General features: G+C 35.0%; 1 long non-coding RNA gene across 1 annotated transcript; it reads left to right on the top strand.

The window, feature by feature from the left end:
- The first annotated feature begins 913 nt into the window (after positions 1 to 913).
- Positions 914 to 3,921, top strand: LOC310725749. Its single transcript, XR_014533492.1, has 2 exons — positions 914 to 1,166; positions 2,405 to 3,921. It is a non-coding gene; the product is annotated as an uncharacterized lncRNA (long non-coding RNA).
- The last annotated feature ends 6,975 nt before the right edge of the window (positions 3,922 to 10,896 follow it).

Below are 10,896 nucleotides of genomic sequence, written 5' to 3'. Positions count from 1 at the left end.
GTATTCCAAGTGGCTTTGCGTGCTCTAACATAAAGCTGGTCTTTGATATGTTTTGAGGTCTTTAAAAAATGTTTGTGCTGTTCATCTGCATACATGTCTAACTTCCTACAAAATCTACAAATTGAGTGTAGTGGTAAATTTAATTCATCACAATTTCAAAATTTGGGTTTCACATCCCTTCACATTCACATTTCACTATAAAAAAGAAAGAAAGAAAGGAAAAAAAAAAAAAAAAAAAAAAATATATATATATATATATATATATATATATATATATATATATATATATATATATATATATATATATATATATATATATATATAAAAAATTATGTACTTTTGTAATAAATTTAATAATAGTTATTGGGTGACATTTTAACATATTTTCTGCAGCTCTTTACTTCATTTATTTGGCCAGAGACACACCCTGAGTCTACTTTCAGTTCTGCATCCTGTGCAGGTCTTTATGTTTTGGTTTTGTGGTTTTAGCTTACTGAGCTGTGATGTAGAGAAATATATTAGTGAACTATGTGATCTTTCCTAAACTGTGTTAATTAAAGACTTATTTGTCACTTTGTTTCCAGTAAAAAAACACACCGTTTCCAGTAAAATGTATTTATGAAACATTTCTATCTTTTGTAGGTGATTGTACAAAAGGCCATTATAAGAATCAGTTAAACATTAAACATTTAGTTAGAGGATTTACTACTATTAGAGAATAATTAAACATTTTATTTTAGTGGTTCATAGTAGCTGTCTTATTAGAAGAGCTAATACTGGAGCCTTCCTATGTCAATTTATTTTTATTCCCTCTATTGTTTAAACATGTACATTGGCTTTCCCTATAAGGTATTTCATGTTTATGAGCATACACTGTGACAGTTTCACCCCGTTAGCCCTCCCTCTCTCTTTCAGTGACATCACAGAGTAGTTGAGTCTATAACCTACCCACAAGAATGTGAGAGTGTGAGGCAAAAATCTTGTGAGACACAGGAGTCTTTCTTCCACTCTAGGCCTCGTCATAGCAAAAGGAAGGCACAAGACTTAAGTGTTCAGGTGAAGTTGTGAATTAAAGATAAACTGTGCATGGTATCAGCATCAGGCAGGATCTAAAATGGGTTGTGTGGCATGAGGGGAAACATCTGGACTTTGTGTGTACAACAACGGTAAGTTCATAGCTGGTGTCTGTGTCTTTTTGAGAAATAAGATGTTGCTGCTGTACACGTACAGTTTTAGACACATGACAACTATTTTCTTGGAAACAAGAGTAGCTTTCACAGCAAATGCTGCTTCAATTCAACTTCCTGCACTACTGCACTGATGTAACTGATGTTTTTTGCCATGTCGTTACATATTCTTTACTTTTTAATTTATTTGCAGTTTAAGAGGCTTAAGTTGTTCACAGAACCATATACTCTATTTTTAAAATGTATATAAATGCAAGTACCAAAGTAGGAGACTGGGAGCATTAAATTATCAGAAATGTAACCTGGCCACTTCTAAAGGGCAGTTAGATATTTATTATAACACAAAGGCCTTTTCCCTTTGTGTAAACATTGCCTTAATCGGTTTAAGAGCAGCAAATGATGTAATTGTCTCAGAATAAGGAAAGCCATTTATGTGCACAGCTCCAAACAGCTGTGTGCAAATGGGGTTTCAGTGACAGAAAGAAGTTTTTTTTAGCAATGTTTAAACTTCTCTGACAGTCTTAAAGAGTGAATTTAAAAAAACTATATGCTTTCATTTACAGTACATTAGGATGATCATCCTTCCTCACTTTTTCTTAATTGTCAGTTTTCTAGAGACTGACATGCTGACTCTATGCTTGCACAGTTGATTATGAATATACATATACAAATATTACACATTTACACTTACGCAAAAACAAATGACATAACATTTTTTAAATAGAATAGAAATAAAGTGGTTGCTTTGGCGAAGGTAACATACTCCTTGGTTGTCATAAGAAAATAAGACGTATTTAGTGTAATCTATGAAACAAATCAAGTAACCAGGAAATAAACTCCATTGTAGGTTTATGCTAGATTTTTAGCTGAGGGATGAGAATATTATAAGTGTGGTTCACTGAGTGGTTCACATGCTGCTAACTGTTTGTGTGACATGCTATGAATATCCATGATTTCCCAATAGGATTATACTTCTTGTTTTTGTTTTATGACTAGCATAGAATACATTGTAAATTTGAGCTTGGCTTGGCTCAAATTATTTAATATTATATGCATTATGCATTTAATAAACACAGATAAAGTGTATACATATACAAATAAGTAATTTCACTGTTGGAAATCACGATTGTTAAATAGCTAAGTAGATTTTCCTGTCAATGATATATTGTAAATATTAACCAGTTTACACCATTTCCTGTCTCTTCTTTTCCTTTTAGACAAACGATTAGAACATGGGCCCATGATTTTAATCCACCAAAGCAAAAAAAGTTTGGCCTTCTTTAACCTCTTGGAGACTCAATGCAGAAGGGACTAAGCTGCAGGTGGAAGCTTGATTCTGTTTTTTGAATTGTACAGAAAAAATATATCTACTGTCACGGAACTTCTATGATTTCATATGTCAGATGTCATATAACAATGCTTTGGTATTCATGAGAGCAAGCAACAAATGTAAGTTTGATTTGTGTTGGATTTAGAGCTCAGCAGCACTAATTCCACTTCTTGCCATCCCTTAGCTCATAATGCTGATATGAACTAAGTAGAACTGCATTCAGACGAGTCGTGTAAACCTCTGGCGATTTAATGCAAAGAACATTTCCTGTTTGATCTGCATATGAGCTCCTTTTGAACCATGAAGCAACAGATCACAGAATTCTTTAATAATTTGTGGACGCTTTTGATCACCAAACACAATGAGGGAATTTACAACACAGTGTGTGTTGTTGTGCTTCTTATGCTTCCTCTACTTGTTTTCATCACATCTCTGGTTGTTTGCTGTCACTGCTGCTCGTCTTTTTGCAAAAGGTGTGACTGTTGCTGTTGTAGAGATACTGCTACACTGAAAGGGACACATGATGAAAGAAAAAAGAAAAAAAAGAAGAATGGTGGCCAGACTGAAGAGGACTTATGGATTTCAGTCAAAACTGACCCCATGACTCCAGACAGAATGACCATTGTGTAGTTGGATAATGATCTTTTTCAAAGTACGGGTTGCATATTTATACATACCTAGCTCATATAATTTATTTGACATAATAGTAAGTAAAGCCAGCTGGATGCATTATAATATTGAAGACAGTTCTCTACTTGTTCAAGAGATGAGCTGCAAATTATTATAAGTTTAATCATCCTCACTAGGAACTACTAAACATTAAGAATAAATGTACCTAATTAATTAAATTTTATTAAATAAATGTTTTTTGTTTATTAAATAAACAAGCAATGAAACTTTTTTCATGACCCCAAACCTTGCTGCAAATTGATTGTGCAATAGAGGCAGACTTCCTTTTCTTGTTTCTAACAATGCTGACAGAGCAAAGAGGAGAAGGCTTCCTGAGCATTCAAGTAAGGCAATTATGTTACGCAATAACGTCTGTAAAAATTAAATATGTTGTATTCCTTTTCATCTACTGTTAAAGAAATAAAAAGTTTTTTTAAATTTTATTAGAATATTTTTTGCTCTGCCAATCAGTGTAGCTCTTGATTTGTGATATAACTTGCCTTCTAATGCAACAGTCAGAGAGTTGAAAACAAGACACATAAACTCTTGCAGAGAAGGAAGGTTTTGAACTCATGGGCTTAACTGAGAGTAACCTATTAAACCTATTAGGACGTTAATTTCAATTTTGTGTGTGATTATGAGTTTACTTTTGCAGGATGTTTTTTTATTATATATTTTGTTGCTGTACGCAAATGTTGACAATCTGGTGTCTTAGAATAAAGGTACTGTATTTTTTATATACTGTTTAATGAGATTTTCTCTTCATATCAAAGAAAGTCTTCTGCATATACGACTGTCCAAATTTGAACTGGACACTCATACAAATTTTTAGAATTATTGTGCCCTAGTAACCCAAAGGGCATCTACTTTATTTTTTTTTACATTTAATCCAAAAAACAGCTCTACACATTATAGACATAAACATGTGTATTTGTCTAGATTCATCAGCAGTGGGTGAATATTTCCAAACATTAAAAAACTGAAAATAAAGTATTATCCTTTCAAAGCTTTACACAGTGCGTGGTGGAATAACCTGGGCTGTTAAAGTAACTCTAATTCAGCCATGATCTGGCTTCCCAGACTAATACAAGCACTCCTTGTTTTGCCTGTTCTTATCCCTGCTACCACAAGAGGAGTGGAAAATATACAATGCCATTCTGTTAAGAGAAGAGTGAGACTGGCCTGATGCTTTCTATATTAGATATTATTCCTTGTGTTTACAAAAAAGAAAGCTATGCCAGGGGACTATTACCTATTCATCATTTGATGGTAGAAAAACAAGCCAAATAGGTTGAATTTATTACTGGCCAGTACTTGGGGATCTTTATACCAACATTTGATATTAGACCAGTTTTCTCATAAAACTGTTCTAGCTAGATAGACAAAAAATAGTTTTAAAAGGTTTAAATAATGCATTTGTTTGATCTGTTTCAGATTACTATAAATGACTACTTCTTCCAGAAACATTATTTACCTCTTGGTTGGACTGTGTCCTTGTTAAACGTTACCTTACAAAACCAGAAACATTATGATATTTCTTAATAATAGTGCATCAGCTCCTAGTAAAATATTGCATTATTTTAAAATTATACTAATACCCTGTAAAGCAATCAATGTTATTATTCTTCGTACAAATGCTAGAAGTTTAAAAGTGCTTTGAGTAATTAATAAATCTACACTGGTACGCTAGATAACAAACTTAAGATAAATCAGCCTACAACTCTGTTGATTTTTTATTATGTTTTTAAACAAAGCAAACTTGGAAAGTGTAAGTGTGTCATTAAGTGGTGGGTCTTTAACCGTCACTTGAAGATAGCCAGGGACTCCACTTCTAGAGGAAGTTCATTCCACCACCTCGGTGCCAGAACAGAGAAGAGCCATGAAGTATACTTACCTCACCTGAGAGAAGGTGGTACCAGTCGAGCAGTGCTGAGGATCTCAGACAGTGTGGTGCAGTGCGAGGTGTGATGAGGTCACTGAGGTAAGATGGTGCTGGTCTATTTTTGGCCTTGTATGCAAGCATCAGTGTTTTGAATCTGATACGTGCAGCTACTGGAAGCCAGTGAGGTTATTTGTTTATAAATAAATATTTATAATGTTTAAGTCTTGTGAGCGCATCAGTACTGAGAACGTGTTTTACTTAATACCGTGTTGTTTGTCAGTTCTTGACTTAAAACTCTACTCTCCTGCTCAATGGTAACTCACAAACACAAAACAGGAATTTTACTTTTGGGTTTTATAATATTTGTCTGTTTTGGGGTTTTTTTTGCTTTTATGGTAAACTACTGGCAGTAGGGTTGCCAGTAATTCTTTTTACAGTTTGCTTCTCTAAATTAAATGTACAATCTTTTACTGCTAAAATACATTTCTTAGTGTTTATTTATTTATTTATTTATTTATTTATTTATTTATTTATTTATTTATTTATTTATTTTATATATATTTTACATATTTAACCCCTACAGAGTGTTGAAGTAACGTTGAAGCAGTGCTGACGTTAATGAGATGACTTATTAATGAAGTGACTAAATGAGGATTGAGTGTTAGTGATAAACACCTGTGAACAAGCAAAATCACTAAAAGAGCAGAGAAACACAACTTACAGCCAAAGCCATAGATGATTCATTCATTCATTCATTCATTCATTCATTTTCTCCCGCTTATCCGTAATTCGGGTCGCGGGGGCAGCAGTCTAAGCAGGCCCCCGCCTTCGACTGCCGCCCAATCCTCACAGCACTGTCCCTTACGGTCCCTCCTGCAGGTGGTGAGCCCACAGGAAGGCGGCCCCACGTCACTCCGACGTCACGGACCTTGATATTTCCCCCGTAAGGGCCCCCCGAAGCATAGAGGGTTAAGGGCCTTGCTCAAGGGCCCAAGAGTGGCAGCTTGGCGCCATAGATGATATTAACTGAAAATAAAACACATTTAATCTCTTAGGATCTCAGCAACAGATGATTAAACAACCCCAAAACAACCAGTGTGACTGTCATATGTGTAAAAAAACACTCTAATTGAGATTTTAGGCGTTGTACTTCCTTGTACTTTTAACCATAATGGAGATCAGTGTTTGCTGTAGTTGGACTCTTGATCTATGTCCAAGTCTTTTTGATTTTGGTTGTAATTAGTTGAATTTATTAAGCATAGCAAGAAAAGTCAAGTTAGTTATGGCTGACTATGTTGAGTCAGCCATAACTATATATATATATATATATATATAATTTGACTATATATTAATATATTTGACTATATTTCAAATCAGCAGGAGCTAGTCTAATTCACTGATCTCACTCAATATTTACTCTCTTGTTAAAAGTATGATCTATTACTAATACATTTACACAGATATCAACAATCAGTGTATGTGTCTCAACATTGGTGACTATCAAAAATGAAAATGTTATTTGTTGAGTTTCATGTGCTGATTTATGATGTGTGTGTTTAAAGAGTGCTGTAGTTCTAAGGGTTTTTACGAATTAATTGTTTTTAAAAATCCTTTCTAATAGTTGTTTTAAGAAAAAAAGTTCTTGGTGAGTCATTTTGCTATCATAAACAATGTGAAATGAATTAGTAGATCTGATTAGATTCTGAGATCAGAAAATAAGGTCAGTAGATCTGATTACATCACCATTAATAATTAAGCAGAATCCATTTCTTAAAATTTTCTTGTCTTTTTATAACAAATGTGCTTTAAAAACAACAGCCATAGAAAAGTGAATGTTAAAGAGTAAACAGTCACGAGCCCAAATAAAGCAAGCACTGATCTCCAAATGATGATCAAAATAAACATTTTCAATCAAATGTAAACCGCTGTTAAGTCTCAATGATTGTTTTGTAGATATATTACAAAAATAAAGTAAAATTGAAGCTGGTAATGCTGATTTTGGAGTGTTTTAATTGAGTTGATTTCGTCTAAGCCTGTAGCTGTATCTAAGATGAAGTTTTGTTTCTTGTTCTTTTTCTGCTTGTGATTCTGCTTGTAAACAGCAGTGTTCATCAGTGTCTGAATTCACTTATTTGTTTTCATTCACTCTGTCAGGTGAACTGAATTAGATTTGATGAAGGGAATAGTGAATGAGGGTGAAGAGTGTGATTTCAGACACAGTTTTTGAGTGTCAATTCTGAACGCCACAGTATACTGTACACTGTTTAAACTTTCTTTTTTTATAGGGGATTTTACTGTTTTAATGAAAAAAAACCCAGCATGTTACTGTCAAAATGTGGCTATTTTAAGACAGCATTTCTTTTTACAGTGTACCTTTAAATGTTGTTTTATTTAACTTTATTTTTATTTTATTTTATTTTTTATTGCATTTTAATATTGCATTTAAGTTGTAGCTTATCTCATGTGTACAAAATGATGAATGTGAAATTGTTGTTTAATATACTTACCTGAGTAAAGAGACAGGATTGGTGCAATGCGTGGATCTTCCCACTTCGTCCAGGCCTGCCTCTGGATAGTGTTTTCTTCGATTGGAGGCCAGTTTGTGCAGCTTGGGAGGGTTTCTCATCAATGCTTTGGGTGGTTCTAAGAAATTCCAGAGTAAGAACGGGAGCTTTGAGGATGGATTGGACTGTAGTTAATGTCAACAGACTGCTAAATTGATTTAGGACTACAGTTGGCTTCTGATCACCATCACTGTACATCGTATATCTGCTATAAATTGACATTCTGTGCAACCCAGATGAGGATGGGTTCCCTCTTGAGTCTGGTTTCTCTCAAGGTTATGCCATCTCGGGGAGTTTTTTCTTGCCACAGTCGCCACCGGCTCACTCATCAGGGACACACTTACTTATAAAGAACATATTCACTTTTGATCATCACATTATCTGTGTAAAGCTGCTTTGAGACATGTTCATTGTTAAAAGCGCAATACAAATAAAAATTAATTGAATTAATTTGAATTGAATTGAATTGAATTGAATTGAATTGAATTGAATTGAATTGAATTGAATTTAACTGAATTGAATTGAATTGAATTGAATTGAATTGAATTGAATTGAATTGAATTTAACTGAATTGAATTGAATTGAATTGAATTGAATTGAATTGAATTGAATTAATGGTCTGTGAGAGTGGGGCCAAGGTGTCGGGAGAAAAGGAGAGTCTGCACATGGGTAAATGATGGCTGCTAAAAACTGATTGTCCGGTGAGCTGGTTAATAAATTAAACGATACATTTCTTGCATGTCGTTGACAAGAGGACAGTTACAGAATTGTAAGTGACTGCGAGGTGTTGAGGTAGAAAATAGATAATTTTGAACTTCACAGTCTTGTTATTTCATTCGTTTTAAACAAGACTGAGCGGGAGAGAAAGTGGTAAGAAAGTAACACTCTGTGGTACCTCTGGCACAGTTGAAGTTCAGCACACTGACATTGTTCACCAAGCTACTGATATGAGGTGAAAGCGGGAATGCTTTCTTCCCAGAGGTAACCGGTTTGACCAATTAGTGACGTGGCAGTTGCTGATACCTCACTACTTCCAATCATCGATTCAGGCCTGCTATGTTTTTTTTTTTTTTAAGAGGGATTATGTTCAGAGGTACATTATCGTGCTGGAGCGAGAAAGCATTTGTACTCTTGTGTGAATGAATCCACAAATCACAATTGATAATTCTGATCATTTATATACTATAAATTTGGGCTCTCATAGAACATGTATATACTGTATTTTAACTGAAACAATACCTTTGATATGTTTACATGGTTGCGAGTCTTTTCTTGTGCGTGCAATTTTAGCCCTTATACACTGCCCGTCCAAAAAAGAATTATTCACACACTAATATTTTGTTGGACCGCCTTTATAGCTTTGATTACGGCACGTATTCGCTGTGGCATCATTTCGATAAGATTTTGCAATGTCACACCATTTGTTCCCATCCAGAGTAGCAGTAATTTTTCGCAAAGATCTTGTATTGATGATAGGTGAGTCGGACCGCTGCACAGTGTTCTCCCACACATCCCAAGATTCTCAGTGGGGTTTAGGTCTGGACTCTGTGGCGGCCAATCCATTTGTGAAAATGGTGTCTCATGCTCCCTAAACCACTCTTTCACAATTTGAGCCCAATGAATCCTGGCATTGTCATTTTGGAATATGCCCGTGCCAATTAGGGAATAAAAAATCCATTAATGGAATAACCTGGTCATTTAGTATATTCAGGTAGTCAGCTGGCCTCATTCTTTGGGCACATAATGTTGCTGAACCCAGACCTGACCAACTGTAACAACCCCAGATCATAGCATTGCCCCCACAGGCTTGTACAGTAGGCACTAGGCATGATGAGTGCATCAGTTCAGCTGCCTCTCTTCATACCCTGATGTGCCCATCACTCTGGAACAGTGTAAATCTGGACTCATCAGACCACATGACCTTCTTCCATTGCTCCAGAGTCCAATCTTATTGCTCCTTAGCAAATTTAAGCCTTTTTTTTAGATTAGCCTCAATTTCTTAAGTCTAAACAGCTTTTAAATGCCAATCCCTTGAGTTCTCTTCGCATTGTACGTGTAAAAATGCTCTTACTTTTAAATATAGTCATGAGTTGTACTGTGATTTTATAACGATTTGAGTTCACCGAACGTTTAACCCAATTTTAGTTGTTTCAGCGATCTCCTTAGATGTTTTCTCTTCTTGATATATGCCAATAATCTTTTTCATGACCACAGGATGTGTCTTCTAACATGGTTGTTTAAGAACTAAATAGAGAGAGATGCTGCCTCATATATGAAATTCTTTGCCCTTCATCATCTGACATTAACAATCTGGCAATGATGGGCCTTCAGGGCACTAAACACTGACACATAAGAATCATTAACTTACATTTTAATGTTTTTTTTTTTTTTTTTTTTTACCAAGGATAAGTATTCAGTCTCTTTTCTGCATTTCACAGCATTTATCTCACTTACACTGTCTCCTGTAGTGTAAATTATGTTAAAGTTTCTATCCATTCAGTCAGCCATCACATCACATGCTGTCAGAGTCAAAATCTGTCATATGAGGCCTTCAGAATCAGCAGTGCAGGTATCAGTCGCGTAATGTACATTTTGCTTGAAGCTGTTGCTTTAACCAATCAGATTTTGAGTTGGTGACACTGGGTGCCATCTAGCAGGCATACAAAAACATCTGCATTTTCATGTCATTTCATTGGATGGTCAGAGGGTGCAGTATACAGAGCTCACAAACTGCATCTGTAACAACAGCACAAGCTCAAATATATTTATGTGGATTTAGCTGGGTTTTTTAAATCCCACAATAAAATGGCTGACAGAGGAGAAGAAATTGATTTGGTCACAGATATACTTATAAGCACATTTGCAAGACAGACTTTTCAAGAAAAGTTGGGCATCATGAGGAAAGGTCAGCCAAAACAGGAGACTTGTGTTAATTGGGTTTCCAGCTTTAAAATTTACATTTATTCTTGCTGAATAAGATTCCTGTCTGTGATGCAGCACTCTGTAATACTGTGTTTCTGTATAATAATGATGTTTTTTTATAACCAGCATAATGACGGTATTCAGAGGTGGACTGAGGTTTAGAATTTAGGGCAATTTAGAATTTGTTCCAAATATCACCATGTGGTCTTCATCTGTACTTTGCCAATGTCATATCTGTACTGTAGTAAGCATTTACACACAGGGACAAAGTTTAAAAACTATAACTGGGAATTGGGTATTGTGTTAAAGTGCGATTGCTGGTTTTAGTACTGTGTAGATACT

Source organism: Silurus aristotelis, assembly GCF_946808225.1.
Source record: "Silurus aristotelis genome assembly, chromosome: 5".
Taxonomy (NCBI): domain Eukaryota; kingdom Metazoa; phylum Chordata; class Actinopteri; order Siluriformes; family Siluridae; genus Silurus; species Silurus aristotelis.
The sequence above is the reverse complement of the archived record's forward strand: the minus strand, read 5'-3'. Positions and strand labels throughout refer to the sequence as shown.